This window comes from Dendrobium catenatum, unplaced genomic scaffold (genome assembly GCF_001605985.2).
Source record: "Dendrobium catenatum unplaced genomic scaffold, ASM160598v2 fragScaff_scaffold_1038, whole genome shotgun sequence".
NCBI classification, from domain to species: domain Eukaryota; kingdom Viridiplantae; phylum Streptophyta; class Magnoliopsida; order Asparagales; family Orchidaceae; genus Dendrobium; species Dendrobium catenatum.
The window spans coordinates 2,543,424-2,549,072 of record NW_021319500.1 but is presented as its reverse complement, the minus strand read 5'-3'; positions in this window follow the sequence as shown (position 1 = coordinate 2,549,072).

Sequence of the window (5,649 nt, the reverse complement as noted above, 5' to 3'; positions counted from 1 at the left end):
TTGTCGCTGAATAACTCATGTTTGGATCAATCAGATTGGCTAGATGAGTCCCTTACCCCGGCTTGTGGGGTGTTGATCTCGGTGAGCAAGTAAATGAGTATCATGATATGTATAATTTCATGGTGGGTTGTGTTGTTGATCAAGCCGTATCATGTGGCGGTGGAAAATGGCGTAAAAGTAAATCTAGGAAGAAATAGTCCTTTAAATTATTCATCATCTAGTGGCCTTGGGTTGACCCGCTCTCTTTCGATGCTGCACTTCAATTTTGTGGAATCTATTGGTGATCTGGACGATGATGAGGCGGCTCTTTGCTTATCACCTGGTTGGCCTTGGCTTGTTGGCAACCTTGGTGGTCTTAATCTTCTGTTTGGTGGTTGCCAGTGTGGGTTGTGGCCTAGTGCTTTATGTTTTCTGGGTTGTTGTCACCATTGGATGGTCCTTGCCTAGCTACAGGGTGGGTGCAGAGAGCCCTAGCCATTTACTGAGTCTAGTTGGTTCAGTCCTTTTAGTTCATCAATTGTTGTCCATTTTTTGGACATTTTTTTTCCTTTTCCTTTTTCTGATGTGTTTTGGGTTTGTTACTTTTTGGGCCTTTGTTGTCTTAGCATTTTCTTGAATGGAATTTTCTGTTTGAAAAAAAAAAAAAAAAAAAAAAAAATTGTGCCAAGAAGTGTGTTGATGTTATTCAAAAGTTTGCTATAGGGGGGCTCAAAATAATGAATGTTCTATCTGCGAGAGGGATAATTGCTCACCAATTTTCTCCCCTATGCAATCTTAATGATGAACCTTCCGGCTATTGTGGTTGGATTATTATGTAAGTTAAATACTGAGCTTCCTGACTTGATTCAGCAATTTCATTTTCGATAATGTTTAAACCTATCTAATTAATCCTCATATATTCATTATAAAATTTCTTATATTTTTATGCTACTACTATTTTAGACCTTCATGTTTGAAATATGTTTCTATATATTATTTTATTGTTAGTGGGTTGGTGTCAAAACAGGTTGATGGGTCGTGTTTCAATCCAACCCGAAAATAATACAGCCTGAATTTAATGAACTCAAAACCCGACCTGCCAGCTACCAACTCGAACAACTTAAACCTAACACTTTAACATGTTTTGATTAAAAAAAGTTATAACTTATTAACTATAAAATTTAGCATATTTAATTTAAAAAAAAAAATTCTACACACAAGCAAAAGAAAGGAAAAAAAAAGTTTAAACAAGTCATTTTGGGTCAAAATTATAGTCATAAGTCAACTCGAATTCAACTCATTTTTTTAGTACAAAACTAAAAAAAAATGTGCTAGAAAGCTACTTTAAAAAATAGTAAGAAAGTTGCCTCAAATGAAACCTTAGTCTATTGTTGCTTTGTGGTTTTGAGTAAAAGAAGCTGGATTGTTATGTGACTGAACAATCGAGTAATCAGTTGACATTATGGGCTTCATTGTTGTTTAGGGTTTAGGATTTAGGTTGGATTGGCCACCAAACAAGGATTTAGGTCAGGTGACCTAACGTAGCTCTATGTTCAGACGTCAATAACATGTCACCGCGTGCTCTTTCTCTTTACCGTGTGGCTCGACGACTTAACCTGGACCGGAACCCGGGATTGCTATGTTCGCGTATTGCTAGGTATTACTCGGTATTGCTAGGTATTGCTCGGTATTGCTTGACAATAATAAAAAAATATCACTATGTGAAGACCAATACCGAGCAATACCAAGCAATACCGAGCAATACCTAACAAAACTCGGTATTGCTCTTCACATAATGGTATTTCTCGTTATTGCCGAGCAAAATCGACCAATACCGAGTAATACCTAGCAATACGCGAACATAGCAATCCCGGGGCAGTTTCGGGTCGGGTTGTCGGGCCGCGCGGTAAAGAGTTAGAACACATGACACTATTTTACTGGCGTTCGAACGTAGAACTACGTCAGGTCACCTGACCAAATAAAAGTTTCCAATCAAGAGGAGTCATTTCATTAATATTTTTAAATGGAGAGTATTTATAAATAAATTATCTATTAAGTCATTAATGCTCATTAATAAATCGTCAGTTTTATAGTTGCTACATTATTTCTATCATTTATAGCACAAAGAATAGCGATTGGGTACCACTAAGAGATAAGATAGAAAATATTATTCAAACGGCTTAGATATACGTTATTTAATTCAGCACGAGGAGGGTCCCACTCCCACTTCTAATTTATATTGCGAAAGGCGCACTAGACTGCGCATTTAACAAAAGCATATTATTGATATCTTCCTGAGATTTTTTTTTTTTTAATCATTAGATTTTGTTTGAAATGATTTTTTTATTATTTTTTAAAATAATTTTTTAGTACAAAATTTTATAAATTAAAAAATTTTATACTAAAAAACTGCTTTATAAAATAGTAAGAAAGCTATCTCAAACTATAACTCTGTTTGGGACTGCTTTCTTACTGCTTCTTAAAACAGTTTTTTAGTATAAAATTTTTAAATTTTATACTAGAATGCTACTTTAAGAAGTAGTAAGAAAACCGTATCAAACAAAGCCTAAATCTTAGATCAATTAAGACAAATTCATATAAACATCACATACACAAGATTTTAATCCAAGACTTATTTATTGGTGGCCAAAACTCCTAACAAACAGATCAAGAAAAGTTGTGTAAGGTTTCATTGTGAATTTTATTATGCATCTTTGATTTGATTTATATATATTAGTTTATTATATATGCATTAAATTATGTTATTAACATTAATAATAAATATATGATGCAGCTCATCTTCTTGATTTGTTGGTTGAAAATTTTGACTATCAATTAAGCGGTTTTGTATTTGAAACATATGTGTGTGATGCTTGTATGAATTTACCTTTAATTAACTCATAAGTCCCAAAATAATAATAATAATAATAATAAGCTGACAAGTAACATCGAAGTTGAAATTTTATAATGCTTTGTAATAGTAACGTCATAACTCACCATTGCTTACTTTGATTGGTGAGCAAGTACGGTTGGGAACCCCCCCAACCCGTGCTCGATTCCCCTCAACTATTTTTAAAAAAATTGTATATTAGAAAGTTGTTTTAAGAAACAACAAAAAAGCTTTGTTGTTTGGGACTACTTTCTGACTGCTTCTTAAAGCAATTTTTTAGTACAATAATTAAAAATTTTGAACTATAAAGCTGCTTTAAAAAGCAATAAAAAAGTCATCCCAAACGAAGCCTAAGGCTTCGTTTGGGACGGCTTTTTCACTGCTTTCTAAAACGGAGTTTTAGTACAAAATTTTTTATTTTTGTACTAAAACTCCGTTTTAGAAAGCAATAAAAAAGCCGTCTCAAACGAATCCTAAGTCTATTATTGATTTGTGGTTTTCAGTAAAAGAAAGCTGGATTGGTATGTGACTGGACAATTAAGTAATCAGTGGACATTATGGACTTCATTGTTATTTTGTCGAATGATACTACTGTTATAATTAAACGCTGAAACATTTTCCAAAAAATAAATAAATAAATAAACGCTGAAACTCTTTTATAGGTGAATGACCATGACTGAATGGATTTGATCAGATATTTGTTACATTAACATGATTTTCTGCATTGGACGAGCAATTATTACGTCCGGTCATCGAATGTGTTTATAGGTCAATACCCACGCATCACGTTATCTGAAGCTCGGTATTGCTCGGTATATATTCAGATGCGTTCAGTTTTGACCGGACGTAATAATTGCTCGCATTGGTGATTGGACAGAGAACATTCTTGAAAACTCAAAATTATATGATTCGGGTTCTGTCTGTTTTGGAGTTTTTTTTTTTTAATACTTAATGTTTTTATTGTTCTATTGTTTAGTTCTTCATAATTTTTTTTAGGTTGCTTTAGGAGATAAGTAGCAGCTGGCTGTGTGATGAGACTTAGTACTTCGTTTGGGACGGCTTTTTTATTGCTTTTTAAAACGGAGTTTTAGTACAAATTTTTTTATTTTTTAACTAAAACTCCGCAATAAAAAAGCCGTCCCAAACGAAGCCTTAGGCTTTGTTTGGGACGGCTTTTTTAGTGCTTTTTAAAACGGAGTTCTAGTACAAAAATTTAAAATTTTGAAGTAGAACTCCATTTTAAAAAGCAATAAAAAATCCGTCCCAAACGAAGCATTATGGCAGTTTGTGTTTCTCATAATTTCTTTTTAAGTGATTTTATTATGAAATTTAATTGATTTTATTACATGCTAAGAAAATGGAGTAGGTAGAGTGTTTATTTTATATTTCAACATTGTATAAAAATTCTACACACATAGATAAAAATAATAAGATCAAAAATTTTTTACGAGAAAAATTTTTAAAAGGAAAAAAAACATGGCTTGGTCTGGATGAAAATTTCATTATATATAAAAAGATACAAAAATTATTTCTTCCTCATAGTCGAAGAAAAAGATGATTATTTGAGAATAAATTATTTGATTTCTCTTATAAGAGTTAATAGAAATCAAGTATTTACATATGAGCAATTAACTCCTATCAACAGAGCTTGATTTTTCCAATAGATATTATATAAAATAGGTATTCACAGGTAGACTGTAACAGTCCAAACTCTTAACTATCAAAATATTTTCCACTGCCTCATGATTTTGTCATATTGGTGAACTTCCCAATAGGTCACCCATCTCAAAATTACTTTGGGATGAATATATTTAACTGCAGAGTTTCTTAAATGAAATTCTAACAATTACATCAAAAGATGTCTTGATGCTTAAGAGTTTAGCTTTCTTTTACTTAATGGGTTTCACAATCTCCACAATTTAAGTAACTGACATCCTCGTCAGCATTTTTATTCCAGAATCATCCATGCACCATGCAGATAGGATCCTAAAGGTGGCCCTTACAAGTTCAAGTGGTTGCTCCCGTCATATAGCACTTTGTCTGATCATACAGAGTTCAAGAGGTGGCTCCCATAGCGTAACACTTTGTTTTGCATCTCACTTAGTTCATATATTTTAGCTAGTGTATTGCTTTGATACTATTTGTAATAGTCAAAACTCTTAACTATCAAGATGTTGTTTGCATTGACTTAAGAACCTTACGATTTTGTCTTGTTGATGTAACTTCCCAGTAGGTTACAAATACAAAATTCTTCTGGGATGAGAACGCTTAACTACAATGTTCCTGAATAAAATTTCAAACATTACACCAAATTGTGCATCGATGTTTAGGAGTTTAGCTTTTTTTTATATATATAAATGTTTTCACACATACATCTATACCCAACAATATGGTTAAATCTTCTCAGTATTCTGAAGATGATGGTAATTTTTTATTTTGGTTGTCGGTGGCGATGGCGGTTATTAGCGGCAATAGTTTGTGATGCTCATTGGCGGTGATATCTGAAAAATTCAGGAGAGCTTTCTCTAATTCTCTCTATTCCTCCCTCCTCACGAGAAGAATGATGCTCTACTTATAAATTTTTTGAGATGGACATTTTAATAATTTGACTAGAATCCAAAATACTCTATCGTATAACTCATATTAATTTTCTTGGTCGTGAAACATTTATTCAACATTTAAGTGTCTTAACGAAATCATAATTGCGTGATCTTTTGTCATTAATTGATGGACAAAATAATTTTATTAAATTTTGTAATAATTAAATAAAAAAATAATTT